Source organism: Dermochelys coriacea, chromosome 1, assembly GCF_009764565.3.
Source record: "Dermochelys coriacea isolate rDerCor1 chromosome 1, rDerCor1.pri.v4, whole genome shotgun sequence".
Lineage (NCBI taxonomy): Eukaryota > Metazoa > Chordata > Testudines > Dermochelyidae > Dermochelys > Dermochelys coriacea.
The window spans coordinates 320,379,519-320,401,557 of NC_050068.2; the positions used below are offsets into that span (position 1 = coordinate 320,379,519).

Sequence of the window (22,039 nt, forward strand, 5' to 3'; positions counted from 1 at the left end):
ATCATTTTATATACTAATCATGCCATCAACTTGCAAACTACATCAAGATGACGTTATTTAATTTAATTTATTTAAAGTTCCCCTGACTTATGTTGTTTTCTCCAGAAATACTAAGAAAACCCATCCAGTTTGAATCTGGATTTCATACCTTCTCTATGATAGATACGTAAAGTAATAGAAAGCGTTTTTTGGTGGAAGTGTGCCAAAAGTGAATCTTGAAAGTTTGAAATGTCACATTCCTTTTGAAGATGTTGATAACATGACACTAGTAAAGGCAAATATTAACTTTTGCAAGCAAAACAGATACATTATAGATAATACAGTTGTTAATAAGGCTGAAAAACAGACTATCACTTTTCACTAGGTAGATCTGTTATTTATCTCTTCTAGATTTTATGTTACAGTGCAAGATAGCACTTTTATTTGGTCTTGTACTTGCATTCAATCAATTACAACCATTTATGTGAACATGTGCAAAAATGTGCCTGAAATTCATAAGCTAACTACATCTAGATCTCAGAATACTTGAGATGGAATAAATGCCAATCTGGAGATGACAAACCAGGCTGTGCAATTTCAACAATATTTCTAGTAAATGGTTTCAGGTCTATTGAAAACCTTAATGTTTCTTGTCAGGTGGGTCTTATGATGTATTCCATGATTGCATACAAGGGTAAAACTGAAATAACACAATGATGAATCAGGAGCATAGCATTCTACAGACTACTACATGTATTTACATATCTATATTAATCTATTTAAAGGTTTTCCAAAGCACCCATCACCATGTTATCTAGGGCCTCATAGTTAAATTAGATTTGCACAGTGAGATTTTTATAGAACTTCATGAACCTTCTTCTCTTCTGCATTCCCTGGTTAAGATGTGTTTATCTTAAGCAGGGACTATTTATTTTTAATTATTTTATTTGTTTGCTTTATCTCTCTTCTTCCTCTCTCCCATTAATCTGGTTAGGGTGGGGAAGCTTTTCAAAGAGGAGGGCTTTGCATCTTGCCCAACCTCTGTATTTGCCTAATCTCCCTTGGAAAATTATTCCAAAGTTGACACCCCTTAAATTGAAGGGGAAAGAAAGAAAGAAAGAAAGAAAGAAAGAAAGAAAGTTTCTCTACATCTCTCATACATCTTGTCCTGCGCTTTGGGAGCTGCATTTTCCCAAAATAATGTAAATACATTAATGAGTCATGTGTGGAGATGAAGTCATTGATGTTGCAAGTTCTTGACACTTGATGAATTTAAATATCATGACTGAGACCTTAGAGTGGTAATAGAAATAGAATGGAAACCGGTAGAGGGATAGAAGCACAGAGATGATGAGCTCACAGTGGCCTTTCTCACTCAGGAGGTGGGCTGCTGTATTCTAGACAAGCTGGAGTTTTTCCATGCTTGCCACCATCAGTCCAAAATGCAGTAAATACAGTATTCCAGACTGGGGGATGACAGTATGAATCACTGTGGCAAAAACCTCATATGGGAGGAAAGAGACAAGTTTGCTACCAAGGTGCAGATGGCTACCTGTTTTTCTAGACTACGCACAGAGTATGATAAATAGGAGTAGTTGCCTTCAAAAAGCCAGCTCATTAATTGAATCAGTTCTCCCTTTGGACCCATTTCTGAGCTAGAAATGCAGATATCAAAATCCAAAACTGATAAAACTCTAAAAAATGGCAGTACTTCTGTAATTATTATTTTTAATTTGGGGCCACAGAAATCATAAATACCCACAACTTCCTTTAGGCAATGCAAATTGTGGACACTCAACACCTTTTTTTAAAAAAGAGAAAAATAATATTTATCGTTCAATTCTGTAACTGTTCCGTGTGTGAGAATCCTATCAAGGTCAATGACAGTTCTGTGAATACATGCATACAAGCTGTATAGCAGGGAGGAAAAATGAGGCTCCGGGTGAAACGATCAAATCCTAAAATGCATCTTACAATAGAGTCTATATTCTTGAAAAAATAAAATTAAATGCCAGTTTGCTAATGAAACAAAGATTTCTTTCAAGGTTATTTTTAGGCATACTGGTTTGCAATCTCATCAAGACAGAAATGTATTCCAAAGAGCCTTGGAATTTAAACTGCATGTCATGTAAGAAAGAGACCACTTTTAGTAAGATGTTTGATATCCTTCATACCACATTCCCAACATGCAGTACAGTAATTACTCATGAAGGAGGGTCTGCATGATGATCTATTTAATGTTAGTTCTCTATAGGAAATAACATTTCTGTTCTCTGCCACAGAATAAAATAATCAATTTAAAAGAAAGTCTGCTGTGATTATAACAAATGTGATACAATTATTAATTTCTCTCCTACACACACTGAAAAGCAAAAGACTTCATTTTTCCTTAACACAGAAATTCAGATGGAGACAACATTTCTCCAACTTCTAATACAATACAAACAGAATCTGATCTAAAAAGATGGTTTTGCTAAGAGTCTTAGCTTCCATATTCATCCAGGAACTTTAATTCTGAATTGCACATGCAGGCTTATATTGTAGTTTCACTGAATAATTTTCCATGCACCACCAATTTGATGCCTAGCAACACAAGCTCTTTTTAGTTCAAAATGCATAAAGGTAGAAGTTATTAAAAATCTTGGCTAGATTCAGGCTCTGTTTGCGATTGAACACAATGCCAGCAGTTGTTTCAAATCAGATCATCATAATAAATTCTGCAGTTTGTTACTGAAATACTGAAGTATTCTTGACAGGCCAAATCCTGAGTGACGCTGAGCACCCACTGAAATAAATGGGAGTTCTAAGTGGCTTAGCATTTCTCAGGATTTGCAACAGCTATTAACCCGTAAGTGTCCAATGAGTTTATACGTATTTTGCTTAGAAGAAAATGACTGTTTTAGGAAAAGCTTGAAAATATTAATTCCATATTTCTTTCTTTCAATGAAATATTCCAGAACAATAGGTCTTTCCTTGACAATGACCTGAATATTATGATTACATTTAAAATGTCTACTTTTGGACATAGCCCTTTAAGCTTTTATTTTAAAATATAGTTGAAAACAATAGCACTAGGCAACTGGAGGAAATTAATTTAACCTAGAGTAACAAATTATATTCTCAGCATTACAACAGTATACATTCAGTGTAACTCCAAATTTACATTGGCGCAATTGAAAAGTTAGTGAAACAACTTTATAATTACTGTCACAGAGCAGAATTTGGTTCATACTCTATAACTGAATATAGGAAAAGGACATTCACTGAAACATCATGATTTCAAGATAGCTCTCAACTGAGAGTACTATTTCAAACCTAATTTATGCTACAAATGCATTCCAATTTCTCAAGAAACATATACATTAAAATGAACTAAATCCCTTTCCCGTCACTAAAATATCTAATACTGAAAGCACTTGTCTCAAAGACATTCAATCTGTTATTGAGGATCATCTAGAATCCAAATCTTTTATTAAAACATATAAATGCTGTCAAACATTGGTCAAACTGGACAGTCTCTATGTAAAAGAATAAATGGACACAAATCAGACGTCAAGAATTATAACATTCAAAAACCAGTCAGAGAACACTTCAGTCTCTCTGGTCACTCAATTACAGACCTAAGAGTGGCTATTCTTCAACAAAAAAACTTCAAAAACAGACTCCAATGAGAGACTGCTGAATTGGAATTAATTTGCAAACTGGATACAATTAACTTAGGCTTGAATAGAGACTGGGAGTGGATGGGTCATTACACAAAGTAAAACTATTTCCCCATGTTATTTCCCCACCCCAGCCCGCACTGTTCCTCAGACATTCTTGTCAACTGCTGGAAACGGCCTACATTGATTATCACTACAAAAGGTTTTCTCCCCCCTCCCCCCCCGCCTTGCTGGTAATAGCTCATCTTAAGTAATCACTCTCCTTACAGTGTGTTTGATAACACCCATTGTTTCATGTTCTATGTGTATATAAATCATCTCCCCACTGTATTTTCCAATGAATGCTGTAGCTCACAAAAGCTTATGCTCAAATAAATTTGTTAGTCTCTAAGGTGCCACAAGTACTCCTTTTCTTTTTATAAATGCTGTGGTTGTTTAGGTAAAGCAGTGCAAACTGGGATTCTTCAGGCATACAACTCTAGGACAGCAACTCTCTTTAAATGTCCTTAACTGGTTCCTACTGGGGATGACTGTGCTGATGATCAAAGAACCTAAGAATTAATCTGTCACAGTTACTGAAAGAAAAAGGAATTACTTTGGATAATTCCTTCATTATAAATTTATCCTGCAGAGGTACCACACGCTAAAAAGCACTGGATGCCTGTCACTCAGTTTTGGGAAATTTGTGGATCTTCTGTACGATCTTTGTTGAGTTACATATACAGGGCCAAATTGTGCTCTCATTTACAACAGTGTAAAACTGGAGTAACTTCAACAAAATTATTCTGGATTTACACTAGTGTAAAAGAGCATAATTTGGCCCGTACTTTGCAGTGCCTACATTAAGTAGTTTTTCAGTTAAAACCCTTCTATGGTTCATAAGTAAATATTATGAATTAACAAGTGAAAAATCTGATGAAGGTCTGCTCTTTTTAAGAGTCTGGTTGAAATATTTTCAGAGTAATGCAGCCATGAAACAGTACGGTATGTCCCTAAAGTAACCATTAATCTTGTTGTCATTTCCAGACTACTACTTCTTAACCACTTCACACATAAAAGTAGTGTGGATGCTAGGTGGATAGGAAAAAAATAGTCATCCTTTTTATTCTGAAATAAGCAATCAATTTTAATAAAAGGAATGAGCCTCCACAGCTAGGTAATTGTATAGGCAAAAAAAAAAGTCTATAGTGTAATAGGTCTTCAAGGTTCATTCAATACATTAGTTTATCCTCTTGCGGAATTATTTTTAAAGTAAATGTAATATTATGCTAACACTGAACATGGTGTTGCCAGTTTACATTATTTGCTTAGTTGCACAGCTTTGAAACTCAACTCTATTTATTTTTGTATAAATAAATTTTGTATTGTCCTCTGTTCACTGCCTTCAAAAACACAATTAAAAGAAAAATAAATGCAGATAGTGTCTCCACCAAAAACTTCAGGTCAAAAGACCTGATTCTGTAGACATTCCAAAGCCTGAACTTTTGCTGATGCCAAAAATGAGCTGACTGCCAGGAGAGGCTCAAAAATCAAGACATTAATTCATAAAAAAGGAATGTAGAAACATTGCATACCTTATGATATTTACCATTTTCAATTTGCTTCCTGTTCGGTACATTATTTCCAAAAGTGATTCACAATGGTGAACAAATACATGACATAGCAGTGTTCATTCTCAGATGCCTGCACAGTCACATATCCAAATTAACACATTTGGCAGTATGTTATATTCTCTGTGAAGGGAAAAGTAATAGTTTGGAGTACTGTGTTGAAGAAGAAACTTGTGCACCACCATGGCAGAGGACAGAGGCATAATGTCCATGTGATAAAGCCACCAGAGTACACAGGATAAGCATTTCTGGTTGGTGGTAGGTGAGTCAGATTCATCCCAGTGATGCATATCCAAAATCTACCTTTGTTCTCCTCCTATGCTCAAGGCCACCAGAGCACAGTTTAGTCATTAAAGAAACTTAGAGGCCTCTAGATTGCTCTAAGTTGCACTGGCTTGTAAGATCCTCAACAGAGTTCAATGGAATGTACTGCACTCCAGTCATGCCTCCTTCAGCACTGGCACAGCCCCTATAACTGAGATGTTGGAAGCAATGGCATACATATCTGAATCTATGCCAGCCATGGAGGGCAGTCATTAGCTCAGTGGTCTAGCCCCTTAGCACCAAACAGGGGCTCCAGTGGAGGGCCAGTATCTAATCCCAGAAATCCAACCCCGTTTTTGAGCATTCAGGAGGCAGGATAATACAGCTTGGTGCACAAGTATTTGCAGTAAAAATCTGTGCTCGGTGTCAGTCTGTCTCACTTTTCAGTCTGCACACCAAAGCATCTCTTTTCTGTTCAAAGAGCCTGTCATAAATATAAAGGGAATGGTAAACACGTTTAAAATCCCTCCTGGCCAAAGGAAAAATCCTTTCACCTGTAAAAGGTTAAGAAGCTAGGATAACCTCGCTGCCACCTGACTACAATGACCAATGAGGAGACAGGATACTTTCAAAGCTGGAGGGAGGGAGAAACAAAGGATCTGTCTGTCTGTTTGATGCTTTTGCCGGGGACAGAACAGGAATGGAGTCTTAGAACTTAGTAAGTAATCTAGCTAGATATGCGTTAGATTATGATTTTTTTAAATGGCTGAGAAATTAGACTTTGCTGAATAGAATGAATATTCTTGTCTTTGTGTCTTTCTTGTAACTTAAGGTTTTGACTAGAGGGATTCTCTATATTTTGAATCTAATTACCCTGTAAGGTATTTACTATCCTGATTTTACAGAGGTGATTCTTTTTACCTTTTCTTATATTAAAATTCTTCTAGTAAGAAACTGAATGCTTTTTTCATTGTTCTTAAGATCCAAGGGTTTGGGTCTGTGGTCACCTATGCAAATTGGTGAGGATTTTTATCAAGCCTTCCCCAGGTGGGGGGTGCAAGGTTTTGGTGAGGATTTTTGGGGGAAAGACTTTTCCAAACAACTCTTTCTCAAAAAATAAACCCGGACATTTGGTGGTGGCAGTGGAACTCCAAGGGCAAAGGGTAAAATAGTTTGTACCTTGGGGAAGTTTTAATCTAAGCTGGTAAAAGTAAGCTTAGGAGGTTTTCATGCAGGTCCCCACATCTGTACCCTAGAATTCAAAGTGGGGAAGGAACCTTGACAGAGCTTAATCTTTGCATACTCACAACTCCCATTGACTCTGTGTAACATTCACTAAATAAGAATATGTTTCTACATCAAGAGAAAGACTATATACACTCACCCAGAATTAAAATTAATCTCAAGTTACTGAAAAACTAAAAGCCTTTTCAGTCCACAACAGGAGAGATGAATGGCACAAATCCACTCAACCTTACATCTGTAAGATAGAAGCAAACAAAAAAAAGTCTCACCCATAGGTATGAAAGAAGCAAGACTTCAAGTTATCCATTTACGTTAGTGAAAATAATGTTAAGTCATTAAATTAATGACATTGTGTTTAAAAGTTTAAATTAACATTTTTATTTTTTAACTATTCCCTCTCTAATGAGGGCCATCTTTAAATGTACTAATCAATTTCGGTACCCAATTAAAACTTAAACTGTGCTATCAATTTCCTCACCTAATACATAATACTATTCTGACCAAGCTCCTTACTAACAAAGGAACTAAAATGAAGACTTATTCTTTTGCTCAGCTATTTGAAAAAATCTGCTTACCAGTACTCATGAATTACCATTGAGAAAGATGCTACCCAGGGCATGAAGTGGTATCACTTCTTGTAAAAAGACTATATATTTTAAAAAATAAAAAATTATCGGTTGTACTGTATGACCCTAAAACCGAAGATATTTCAAAGAAAACTTCTCCTATAGAATGTTTAGAAATAAGCAACTTGTGAAGTCCCCTTCTAGTTACCTTTATACTAGTAACAAAGAATGAATCAGTCACCATATTCTTTGCAAACCCCATATAAACTGGATGAAGTCAATTTAAGCCTGATACTATGAATCCCTTAATCAAACCCTAAGAAAAATAGCACTATATAAGGCCCTAATCTACCCTGTATGAAGAACTCCCATTGACTTCAATGGGAACCCTACAACCAGAAGATCCACAGGATTGTGTCCTGAGTTGGCAACATTTTGTGTCTCCTGTTTTCACCTGATCTATAGATCTTTCAGATTTAATGACAGAATATTGGCTGTGATCAAAATTTCAGTATGCTGGGTAAGTGTTTCTGATTAGTGGTACTTTGATACAAAGCCTCCCCATTCATACTCTGACCCAAGCTAAACACATGTATATAGGACAGCTCTGCCAGCATAGACCCTGGTGGATAGTCACCAAGGAGGAATGTCTGCCCAGGCTGGAGGTTGTGGCAATGGACACTTTGGACAAGGGTTCATTAGGAGCAAGTACAACCCAAAAAGTAAATGGTGGAAGGCCAGGGAAGCTAGGATGTGCCAATTCATCATTTTCTACCAGCAGCCTGGTTATGAAGTTTTTAACTGAAAGCTATTACCCCATTGGAAATCCTAGGAGGATGATGGCTCTATTACTACCGCTTATTCTTTGGGATAAATCTCTGCTGGAATGCAGAGGAACAGATAAATCTGGTTTCAGTGGTTCTCAGCCTAGCTTTCAAGAGTATGAATACGAGACATGTGCACAAGAGAGTACAAAACACAGACAGAGTTGGAGTGCACAGAGGCAGATAAGAAGGCAACAAAGAAAGCAAGAAAGATATCTGAGTTGGTAGATGTATAACCCATCAAACTCTAAGGTCAGGTACACATGGATATCACAGACTCTACATATGTGCATCAGAAGTACATGGCCAAATTTACAAAAAGTTGACCATCCTTTCTTATTAAAATAACTTAATTCTACCTACAGCCATAAAATAGGTTGAATGAAAATTGAGGATAAGCTGATATCAGAGGAGAAAAGCTGGAAATAAATGTTGCAGTAAAAAAGGCTTTTATGTAAAAGGCCATACAATCCTTCATCTAACTGCTCTGAATCCAGAATGTATAAGTTTTAAACAAAAAGATTTTAATACGGTTTTAAATTTAATCTTTACTTATAATATATAGCAACCTTTAAATTATCATTTATTATGACACTGAGATAAATCCAATCACTCAAGAGCTTGGGTTGAGTATCTCTGGACAAAATGGGCAGACACAAATATATATTACATAAAAGACAGCTAAGAGATGTGAACGAAATGATTAATCACCACTGCAAATGGTTCTCATGCATCATGCCATTTCTCCATGTTATATGTATGTGTATATTTTTGTCTTTAATTTGGGAGGGTGGGGAAGAAGGGAAGGAAAAAGAGATTTTGAAATAAAAAATTGAATCTCATTTAATCTTAAAGTTGGAAAAATACTATTCAAGGAAGCCAGTTTATTTTATAGAATTAAGAAAGGAAGATAACTATTAAACAGGCAGAAATTTATTACATGAGAATCATAATCTATTGTAAATATACAGGACTAAAAGTGAAAAGGTTTGCATTTTATTCCTGACTCTGCTACGCAGTTGCTGCAAAAAGAAAAGGAGTACTTATTCATAGATACTAAGGTCAGAAGGGACCATTCTGATCTTCTAGTCCCGACCTCCTGCACAACGCAGGCCACAGAATCTCACCCACCCACTCCTACGAAAAACCTTACCTATGAGCTATTGAAGTCCTCAAATCATGGTTTAAAGACTTCAAGGAGCAGAGAATCCTCCCTCAAGTGACCCGTGCCCCATGCTACAGAGGAAGGCGAAAAACCTCCAGGGCCTCTTCCGATATGCCCTGGAGGAAAATTCCTTCCCGACCCCAAATATGGCAATCAGCTAAACCCTGAGCATATGGGCAAGATTCACCAGCCAGATACTACAGAAAATTCTTTCCTGGGTAACTCAGATCCCATCCATCTAATATCCAATCTCAGGGGATTAGGCCTACTTACCCTGAATATTTAAAGATCAATTAATTACCAAAATAACATTATCCCATCATACCATCTCCTCCATAAACTTATTGAGTAGAATCTTAAAGCCAGATAGATCTTTTGCCCCCACTGCTTCCCTTGGAAGGCTATTCCAAAACTTCACTCCTCTGATGGTTAGAAACCTTCATCTAATTTCAAGTCTAAACTTCCTGGTGGCCAGTTTATACCCATTTGTTCTTGTGTCCACGTTGGTGCTGAGCTGAAATAATTCCTCTCCCTCTCCTGTATTTATCCCTCTGATATATTTAGAGAGAGCAATCGTATCTCCCCTCAACCTTCTTTTAGTTAGGCTAAACAAGCCAAGCTTCTTAAGTCTCCTTTCATAAGACAAGTTTTCCATTCCTCGGATCATCCTAGTAGCCCTTCTCTGTACCTGCTCCAGTTTGAATTCATCCTTTTTCAACATGGAAGATTAGAACTGCACACAGTATTCCAGGTGAGGTCTCACCAGTATCTTGTATAATGGTATTAAAACCACCTTATCCCTACTGAAAATGCCTCTCCTGATGCATCCCAAAACCGCATTAGCTTTTTTCACAGCCATATCACATTGGCAGCTCATAGTCATCCTATGATCAACCAATACTCCAAGGTCCTTCTCCTCTTCCGTTACTTCTAATTGATGTGTCAGCAGCTTAAAACTAAAATTCTTGTTATTAATCCCTAAATGCATACAGTACACTTACACTTCTCACTATTAAATTTCATCCTATTACTATTACTCCAGTTTACAAGGTCATCCAGATCCTCCTGTATAATATCCCGATCCTTCTCTGAATTGGCAATACCTCCCAGCTTTGTATAATCTGCAAACTTTATTAGCACACACCCATTTTTTGTGCCAAGGTCAGTAATAAAAAGATTAAATAAGATTGGTCCCAAAACTGATCCTCGAGGAACTCCACTGGTAACCTCCCTCCAGCCTGACAGTTCGCCTTTCAGTAGGACCCGTTGTAGTCTCCCCTTTAACCAATTCCTTATCCAACTTTTGATGTTCATATTGATCCCCATCTTTTCCAATTTAACTAATAATTCCCCATGTGGCATGGTATCAAATGCCTTACTGAAATCTAGGTAAATTAGATCCACTGTGTTTCCTTTATCTAAAAAATCTGTTACTTTTTCAAAAAAGGAGATTAGGTTGGTTTGGCACGATCTACCTTTTGTATTTTGTCCCATTTACCATTGACTTCAATGTCCTTAACTAATTTCTCCTTCAAAATTTTTTCCAGGACTTTGCATACTACAGATGTCAAAATAACTGGCCTGTAGTTACCGAGATTACTTTTTTTCCTTTCTTAAAAATAGGAACTATATTAGTAATTTTCCAATCATTCGGTACAACTCCCTGAGTTTACAGATTCATTAAAAATTCTTGCTAATGGGCTTGCAATTTCAGGTGCCAATTCCTTTAATATTCTTGGATGAAGATTATCTGGGCCCCCCGATTTAGTCCCATTAAGCTGTTTCAGTTTCGTTTCTACCTCAGATATGGTAATATCTACCTCCATATCCTCATTCCCATTTGTCATGCTACCATTATCCCTAAGATCCTCTTTAGCTTTATTAAAGACTGAGACAAAGTATTTGTTTAGATATTGGGCCATGCCTAGATTATCTTTAACCTCCACTCCATCCTCAGTGTTTAGTGGCACCACTTCTTCCTTCTTAGTTTTCTTCTTATTTATATGGCTATAGAACCTTTTACTATTGGTTTTAATTCCCTTTGCAAGATCCAACTCTACTCGACTTTTAGCCTGTCTCACTTTATCCCTACATGTTCTGACCTCAATAAGGTAGCTTTCCTTGCTGATCCCTCCCATTTTCCACTCCCTGTACGCTTTCTGCTTCTTCTTAATCACCTCTCTAAGATGCTTGCTCATCCAGCTTGGTCTACAACTCCTGCCTATGAATTATTTCCCCTTTCTTGGGATACAGGCTTCCAATAGCTTCTGCAGCTTTGATTTAAAGTAATCCCAGGCCTCCTCTCCCTTTAGATCCATAAATTCTTCAGTCCAATCCACTTCTCTAACTAATTTCCTTAATTTTTGAAAGTCAGTCCTTTTGAAATCAAAAACTCTAGTTGCAGATTTATTTTTGTTAATCCTTCCATTCAGTTTGAACTGAATTAGCTCATGATCACTTGAACCAAGATTATCCCCTACAACCATTTCTTCTATGAGGTCCTCGCTACTCACCAAAATTAAATCTAAAATGGCATCCCCTCAAGTCGGTTCAGCAACTACTTGCCCATATGCTCAGGGTTTAGCTGATTGCCATATTTGGGGTCGGGAAGGAATTTTCCTCCAGGGCAGATTGGAGAGGCCCTGGAGGTTTTTCGCCTTCCTCTGTAGTATGGGGCATGGTTGACTTGAGGGAGGCTTCTCTGCTCCTTGAAGTCTTTGAACCATGATTTAAGGACTTCAATAGCTCAGACATGGGTGAGGTTTTTCATAGGAGTGGGTGGGTGAGATTCTGTGGCCTGCGCTGTGCAGGAGGTCCGACTAGATGATCAGAATGGTCCCTTCTGACCTTAGTATCTATGAATCTATGAATCCATCAGCTATCACATCTAGGAAAATCTGAGCCCTATTATTATTACTAGCACTGGTCCTCCAGTCTTTATCTGGGAAGTTAAAGTCTCCCATGATCATGCAGTTTCCATTAGTATTTACTTTATTAAAAACATTAAATACGGCTCTATCCATATCCAAGTTAGATCCCGGAAGTCTATAGCACACCCCAAGCACTATCGTAGGAGAGGTTCTACTAGTTATCTTCCCCAATGTAATTTTTGCCCGGACGGACTCTGTCTTATCCATTCCATCGCTTCTTATTTCTTTACATTCTACCTCATCATTGATATACAATGCTACTCCACCACCTTTACCTTTATTTCTGTCTTTCCTAAACAGCACATACCCTTCAATACCTGTAGTCCAGTCATGACTACTATTCCACCATGTTTCTGTTATCCCTATAATATCAGGTTTCACTTCCTGCACCAGCAGCTCTAGTTCCTCCATTTTGTTACCTAGGCTCCTCGCATTGGTGTACAAACATCTTAATTTTTGCTGTTTGGCCTCACTCACATTTTGTACCCTATTAGGCACAGTCATTCTACAGCCAATATAACCTATTAGACTGGTATCCACACTGCCCTCTCTCCTTATATACATTCTCCTACCCACGGCTGTATCCTCTCTTACTTCGTCTTCTTCCCTCTCAATGCTAAAATCTGGCGTGGAGATTACCTGGACATCTCCCAACCATCTCCCCCAGATTCCTAGTTTAAAGCTCTCTTAATCAGTTGTGCCAGCCTCCATCCTAGAAGTCTATTTCCTTCCCTACTCAGATGAAGTCCATCCCGAGAGAACTGTCCTCTGTCCATGAATGCCTCCCAGTGGCCATACATCCCAAAGCCCTCCTTATAGCACCACTGCCTAAAACATTCGTTGACAGTCATAATCTTGTCACACCTTTGTTGCCCTTCTCTAGGAACAGGCAGGATTCCACTAAAGATCACCTGAGCCTCGATTTCCTTAAGCGTCTTCCCCAGCCTAGCATAGTCTCCCTTAATACTTTCCAGTGAGAATCTAGCCGTATCATTTGTTCCCACATGAAGGATAATTAGGGGATTCTTTCCCGCTCCCTTTAGGATCCTTTTCAACCTCAGGTCTACATCCCATATCTTAGCACCTGGAAGACAGCACACCCTTCTATTCTCTGGATCAGCTCTAGTTACAGGCCTGTCTATTCTTCTCAATATAGAGTCCCCTATCACATAGACCTGCCTTTTCCTGGTGACAGTGCTATTCTTCAGTCTCTCCCCTGTTCCCTCTGGCTGCAAGTTCTTTCCATTCCTATTTTCCCTTATAATCCTCTTCAACCCATAACAGAACTATTCTGCTGATGTGAGATAAGTTTATTCCATCTCCATTCCATTTAATTTGGTATAGTCTCCCTTGACTCTTCCCCTTTTCCGATAGGACTAACCTCTCTTCTCTTCTTCCTTGCCCTTCCACCTTCAGCGACTACCTGCTGAGCCCCTTCTTCATTTTCCAACTCTGCAAACCTGTTTCTAAGCTCTATTTCTCCTTCACTAGCCCGTCTTTTCCTCTGCCTGGTTCTTTTAGTCACATGCTTCCACTGACCACTCACCCAGTCTTCCCTCAAAATTCCCCAGTCCTGCTTTCATCTGTAAGTCTGAGCTTTTCCCTTCAGATACCTCATGTCTTTGCTCCATCATCTGCTCAAACCCCTTCCTAAACTCAACCAGACTTTCCACCTGCATCTCCAGACCTCGGATCTTTTCCTCCATCAGCTCTATCAGACGGCATTCCATTCAGAAAAAATTCTTACCAGGTCCCCCCTCCAGGATCATGTACATATCACAGATTCCACATCCAGTCATCCTCATTGTGTCTTCCACTACAGGAGTCACTCCCACAGCTGCCTCCGTATCTGTCATAGCCTTCCCACCTAAATCCTGTTAATCTGGGAAACCAAGCCTCACGAAAAAGACCACCCCCCACAGCAAAAACGAACCCCAAACAAGCACAACAATACAAATTCCCCCCACTCAAACACCCCTGTTTACAGCTCTGTTTGCTAGCTCCTGTGCCGCTGCAGCTGTCTGTGCCGCTGCCTGACTGGCTGGCTAACTTTCTTGGACCCCTAGTCAGAAAAGCCCCGCCCCCTAATCAGGGCTCAGCTTCTCTCCCAGCACAAAGCCCCTACAAGCCCCTACTTCTGGCACCTTAAAGACTAACAAATTTTTTTGAGCATAAGCTTTCGTAAACTACAGATCACTTCATCGGATGCATTCAGTGGAAAATACAGTGGAGAGATTTATATACACATAGAACATGAAACAATGGGTGTTACCATACACACTGTAAGGAGAGTGATCACTTAAGATGAGCTATTACTAGCAGGAGAGCTGAGGGTAGCGGGGGGGACATTTTGTAGTGATAATCAAGGTGGGCCATTTCCAGCAGTTGACAAGAACGTCTGAGGAACAGTGGGGGGTGGGGGAGGAAAATAAACATGGGGAAATAGTTTTACTTTGTGTAATGACCCATTCACTCCCAGTCTCTATTCAAGCCTAAATTAATTGTATCCAGTTTGCAAATTAATTCCAATTCAGCAGTCTCTCGTTGGCGTCTGTTTTTGAAGCTTTTTTGTTGAAGAATTGCCACTCTTAGGTCTGTAATTGAGTGATCAGAGAGACTGAAGTGTTCTCTGACTGGTTTTTGAATGTTATAATTCTTGACGTCTGATTTGCTTCCATTGCTCTTTTAAGTAGAGACTGTCCAGTTTGACCAATGTACATGGCAGAGGGGCATTGCTGGCACATGATGGCATATATCACATTGGTAGATTTGCAGGTGAACGAGCCCCTGATGGGGTGGCTGATGTGATTAGGCCCTATGATGGTGTCCCCTGAATAGATATGTGGACAGAGTTGGCAACGGGCTTTGTTGTAAGGATAGGTTCCTGATAGGAACCTTGATAGGATAGGGTTAGTGGTTCTGTTGTGTGGTGTGTGGTTGCTGGTGAGTATTTGCTTCAGGTTGGGGGGCTATCTGTAAACATGGACTGGCCTGTCTACCAAAATCTGTGAGAGTGATGGGTCGTCCTTCAGGATAGTTTGTAGATCCTTGATGATGCATTCAAGAGGTTTTAGTTGGGGGCTGAAGGTGATGGCTGGTGGCGTTCTGTTATTTTCTTTCTTGGGCCTGTCCTATAGTAGGTGACTTCTGGGTACTCTTCTGGCTCTGTCAGTCTCTTCAGCAGGTGGGTATTGTAGTTGTAAGAATGCCTGATAGAGATCTTGTAGGTGTTTGTCTCTGTCTGAGGAGTTGGAGCAAATGCGGTTGTATCGTAGAGCTTGGCTATAGACAATGGATTGTGTGGTGTGATCTGGGTGAAAGCTGGAGGCATGTAGGTAGGAATAGCGGTAAGTAGGTTTCCGGTATAGGGTGGGGTTTATGTGACCATCGCTTATTAGCACTGTAGTGTCCAGGAAGTGGATCTCTTGTGTGGACAGGTCCAGGCTGAGATTGATGGTGGGATGGAATCATGGTGGAATTCCTCAAGGGCTTCTTTTCCATGGGTCCAGATGATGAGGATGTCATCAATGTAGCACAAGTAGAGTAGGGGCATTAGGGAACGAGAGCTGAGGAAGCGTTGTTCTAAGTCAGCCATAAAAATGTTGGCTTACTGTGGGGCCATGCAGGTACCCATAACAGTGCCACTCATTTTAATTGTCCCCAAATGTGAAATAGTTATGGGTGAGGACAAAGTCACAAAGTTCAGTCACCTGGTTAGCCCTGACATTATCGGGGATACTGTTCCTGACGGCTTGTAGTCCATCTTTGTGTGGAATGTTGGTGTAGAGGGCTTGTACATCCATAGTGTCTAGGATGGTGTTTTCAGGAAGATCATCGATGGATTGTAGTTTCCTCAGGAACTCAGTGGTGTCTTGAAGATAGCTGGGAGTGCTGGTACCATAGGGCCTGAGGAGGGAGTCTACATAGCCAGACTAAGTAAAATTATTTCCCCATGTTTATTTCCCCCACCCCCCACTGTTCCTCACACATTCTTGTCAACTGCTGGAAATGGCACACCTTGATTATCACTACAAAAGGTTTTTTTTTTTTTCCCTCCTGCTGGTAGAGATCAGCTTACCTTACCTGATCACTCTCGAAACTCCATTGTTTCATGTTTTCTGTGTATATAAAATCTCCCCATTGTATTTTCCACTGCATGCATCCGATGAAGTGAGCTGTAGCTCACAAAAGCTTATGCTCAAATAAATTTGTTAGTCTCTAAGGTGCCACAAGTACTCCTTTTCTTTTTGCGAATACAGACTAACATGGCTCTTACTCTGAAACCTGTCATTGTATGACACTTCAGATAAAATGAATGGCTCTTGGACTAGAGGTCCCACTTTAATAAGACTTTATTTGACAAATGTCCTTGGTTAGAACCACAGCTATTGAAGATATAACACAAATTTGCTAAAGGGATAATTCTGGAGATTTTCTCATTATAGTGTCAAATATTCTCCCTGGGAAATCTGTGCCAAAACTTCTTTTAATGAGAGCAGCATTGGACACTACATATTATACAACAGATCGCACAACTGATCTTCAAAAGAGCTGGAGCCATATTCACTAAAGACTAGTGAAGGGCTAGATTTGTTTAATCCATTTGTTTCAACAGAATGGAAGACCAGACTACATTTGATAAGTATTTTTAAAGTCTCAGAATCTTATTTGCTGCTGAGTCATTCCAGTTTTACGCTGGTATAATTCTGTTAAAATCAGTGACAAATAAAACTCTGAAAGTTAAGTGAGCTGTAGCTCATGAAAGCTTATGCTCAAATAAATTTGTTAGTCTCTAAGTTGCCACAAGTACTCCTTTTCTTTGTGCTCATACAGTGTTACAATGAACTGAAAGCTCATAAAAGTGAACAAAGGCTGAAGAGACCCTACACAATGTACAGTATTCTGTGGGAATTGTGTAAGTATTTGATACTTTCTATATGTTTACATTGTTTACTTAGATTTTAAGCTGTTCAGAGCAGGGACTTTTAGATTTGTATAACACCCAATACATCGGGTTGATTGAGGCATGTAGACAGTACCATAATATGCATATTTAATAATATCTTTCTTTGTTACATAATATAGAGAATTAAGAAAGAATGGCACTGTTGTTAAGGCCCGGGATTGGGTGTTAGGAAACTCTAGTTCTATTCCCAGTACTGCTACAGGTTTCCTGAGTGACCTTTGACAAGTCACTTAATTTCCTGATTTCTCTGTTAAATGGGGGACAATAATAGTCATCTGCCTCCTCAAGGTGCTGTGAAGCTTTACTCATCATCATTAGCAAAGCATTCTAAGATCTTCAGGTGGAGGGCACTATGTACAGCTATGCAGTATCACTTAACAGTAAGGTTCACTCAGATCTTCAGCTGTGGTGCAGTCACTTTATGCTGTGCCACTGGAGCAAAATGGCGCCAGCTTAACCAGCCATGACAAATTCATCCTAACACAAAATGCCACCAATGAAGCTCTTAAATCAAAACTAACTTAATTTCTGCTGGTGTATGGGGTATGGCTAGAAAAAGTGGTGGAACCTCAACTCTATGCCTAAGCAATCCCTAGGTGTGGTGCCACCTTTGGGCACATCCCTCTGAGCTGCACTGTGCTATCTGCTCTCTGACTGCATCCAAGGATTGGGGCTTGTGTATTTTTTCCCTTTACAAACACCATATTAAGGATCCAATTCCACAACCATTACTACAGTAAGATTTGCAAGTGTAAATACTACCATCATACACAAAGGTTACAGGATCAGGCTCCAAATCTCATAAACATTCACTTTTCAAATTGGAATTTAGCCTTCGTATATAGACATACCTCTTCATTATTGCTGATGTTGGATTTTTTAAGCATTGGAGCTTCGTTCTCCCTCTCTTCCTTTGCAATTTCAGGTAGGCAGCTCTTGTTTACTACTACTCCAGAGTTCTTATATTAATATAACTGACATAACAGAACTATTCTGCTGATGTGAGATAAGTTTATTCCATCTCCATTCCATTTAATACTTGATTTCTGACATCTTTAATCAAACAAGACTAATCGCTGTCAGAACTACACTAGGAAAGCAAAAGCGGACATATAAGTTCCCAAGAATTCATTAACAGTAAAGTGTATGTGTGTGTTATTTGTGAGTCTGTAAAATCCTTTAACTGAATGTAAAATAGGTGTTTGTATTTTACACACAAACAATTGTGTTAAGGGTTTTTTACACACTCAAAATTGCATAGATAGCTTGAAATTTTTTGATAGCATAAGTGAGGTCTCCAATGGTACCTAATTAGAACATGCATGGCAAAGAGATGACAAAATAAGAAAAAAAAAAAAGGAGGTCAAATCCAGAAACAAAGCAACTTATACATTATATTAAATATAAAATATTCACACGAGAGATCTGCTTTGATGTGTATAAAATGAATACCATTGGTCTGACCCTCTATAATCTCACACCTTACATCGTCCTCTAAATGGTATAAAATCGGTATAAAATGCTACCAAATCAGAAATTTTCTACTCATATCAGTGGTAATATTTTACATCCACTTGGCACAGTTGTAAATGACTACATAAACTCAATGCAATGGAGACTTAGGCCCACATGCTGCAAGACATTTGGTTCCCTGTCTTCAGTAGTGTATGTTAAGTAGTTTCCCAGTTGCATTTAAATCTGACTAGCCACTCTATCAATTATCCTCTGAATCAGTTTAATATAAAGACTAAACAAAAAGGTCAAGAATGGACTAGCTCATCAGCCAGCTGGGTAAACCTTTGCACTGTTAGGTGAGAGCTAGATATTTAGAATTAGCATTCTTTCTCCTCTTGTTTTACATGGGACTATGGAAATATCACTCTGCACCTTGCCCCAAAGGATGACTGTTTATTGTGATTTTACATCCACAGACACACTAATCAGTAGAACTACAGCTTCTTTGGTGCATACTTGCCTTCCCACTCAGTGGGGGAATTAGAGACAGTAGCTACTATAAAAAAGAAAAGGATTACTTGTGGCACCTTAGAGACTAACAAATTTATTTGAGCATAAGCTTTCGTGAGCTACAGCTCACTTCATCGGATGCATTCGGTGGAAAATACAGTGGGGAGATTTATATACACACACAGAGAACATGAAACAATGGGTTGTATCATACACACTGTAAGGAGAGTGATCACTTAAGATGAGCTATTACCAGCAGTAAGGGGGGGGGGGTGGAAGGAGGAAAACCTTTTGTGGTGATAATCAAGGTGGGCCATTTCCAGCAGTTAACAAGAAGTCTGAGGAACAATGGGGGGTGGGGTGGGAGGGAAACAACATGGAGAAATAGTTTTATTCTATGTAATGATCCATCCACTCCCAGTCCTATTCAAGCCAAAGTTAATTGTATCCAGTTTGTAAATTAATTCCAATTCAGCAGTCTCTCGCTGGAGTCTATTTCTGAAGTTTTTTTGTTGAAGGATAGCCACTCTCAGGTCTGTAATTGTGTGATCGGAGAGATTGAAGTGTTCTCCGACTGGTTTTTGAATGTTATAATTCTTGACGTCTGATTTATGTCCATTTATTCTTTTACATAGAGACTGTCCAGTTTGACCAATGTACATGGCAGAGGGGTACAACACTCCCAGCTATCTTCGAGACACCACTGACTTCCTGAGGAAACTACAATCCATCGGTGACCTTCCTAAAAACACCATCCTAGCCACTATGGATGTAGAAGCCCTTTACACCAACATTCCACGCAAAGATGGACTACAAGCCATCAGGAACAGTATCCCCGATAATGTCACGGCTAATCGGGTGGCTGAACTTTGTGACTTTGTCGTCACCCATAACTATTTCACATTTGGGGACAGTGTATACCTTCAAATCAGCGGCACTGCGATGGGTACCCGCATGGCCCCACAGTATGCCAACATTTTTATGGCTGACTTAGAACAACGCTTCCTCAGCTCTCGTTTCCTAATGCCCCTACTCTACTTGCGCTACATTGATGACATCTTCATCATCTGGACCCATGGAAAAGAAGCCCTTGAGGAATTCCACCATGATTTCAACAATTTCCATCCCACCATCAACCTCAGCCTGGACCAGTCCACACAAGAGATCCACTTTCTGGACACTCCGGATGGTCACATAAACACCCCCCTATATCGGAAACCTACTGACCGCTATTCCTACCTACATGCCTCTAGCTTTCATCCAGACGATCCATTGTCTACAGCCAAGCTCTACGATATAACCACATTTGCTCCAACCCCTCAGCAGGTACAAACACCTACAAGATCTCTATCATGCATTCTTACAACTACAATACCCACCTGCTGAAGTGAAGAAACAGATTGACAGAGACAGAAGAGTACACAGAAGTCACTACAGGAAAGGCCCAACAAAGAAAATAACAGAACGCCACTAGCCATCACCTTCAGCCCCCAACTAAAACCTCTCCAACGCATCATCAAGTATCTACAATCTATCCTGAAGAATGAGCCATCACTCTCACAGATATTGGGAGACAGGCCAGTCCTTGCTTACAGACAGCCCCACAACCTGAAGCAAATACTCACCAGCAACCACACACCACACAACAGAACCACTAACCCAGGAACCTATCCTTGCAACAAAGCCCGTTGCCTAATCCGTCCACATATCTATTCAGGGGACACCATCATAGGGCCTAATCACATCAGCCACACTATCAGAGGCTCGTTCACCTGCGCATCTACCAATGTGATATATGCCATCATGTGCCAGCAATGCCCCTCTGCCATGTACATTGGTCAAACTGGACAGTCTCTACGTAAAAGAATAAATGGACACAAATCAGACGTCAAGAATTATAACATTCAAAAACCAGTTGGAGAACACTTCAATTTCTCTGGTCACACAATTACAGACCTGAGAGTGGCTATCCTTCAACAAAAAAAACTTCAAAAACAGACTCCAACAAGAGACTGCTGAATTGGAATTAATTTACAAACTGGATACAATTAACTTAGGCTTGAATAGAGACTGGGAGTGGATGGGTCATTACATAAAGTAAAACTATTTCCCCATGTTATTTCTCCCCCCACCCCACCCCCTACTGTTCCTCAGACATTCTTGTTAACTGCTGGAAATGGCCTACCTTGATTATCACCACAAAAGGTTTTCCTCCTTCCCCCCCCTCCTTCCTGTTGGTAATAGCTCATCTTAAGTGATCACTCTCCTTTACAGTGTGTATGATAAAACCCATTGTTTCATGTTCTCTGTGTGTGCATATAAATCTCCCCACTGTATTTTCCACCGAATGCATCCGATGAAGTGAGCTGTAGCTCACGAAGGCTTATGCTCAAATAAATTTATTAGTCTCTAAGGTGCCACAAGTACTCCTTTTCTTTTTTGCGAATACAGACTAACACAGCTGCTACTCTGAAACCAGTATCTACTATGTGATTATTAAACAGAGGACACCATGGCTCAGATTAAGAAGAGAACTGGGATCTCCAAGCAACCAGTCACTTCTACAGTATATTCACTGTCTTGAGCTGAGAGTAGCCCTGGGTATTTGTGGACATTAGCACCCTTCACAAAGTCAGTTTGATGAAGAAGGACCCACACTTTGGTTTAGACTCCAAAACAAATAGGTAAACAACCCCCCACGCCCCAAAAATCAGATTATTGAATAGATTTAGTTATATTTTTCCCCAAATATGGAGTTGTATTCAGTGACAGTGTAAACATTTTACTTTGCACAATACAAGAACCACAATAAAAGAGTGTAATTAGCACTGGAAAAACATTCTCAAGGAAGTACTTTGATTTC

General features: G+C 39.4%; 1 protein-coding gene across 7 annotated transcripts in view; it reads right to left on the reverse strand.

Moving 5' to 3' along the window:
• Positions 1-22,039, reverse strand: part of TAFA5 (TAFA chemokine like family member 5) — a 612,146-nt gene that overhangs the window by 289,671 nt on the left and 300,436 nt on the right. The gene's annotated exons all lie outside the window — the stretch shown is intronic.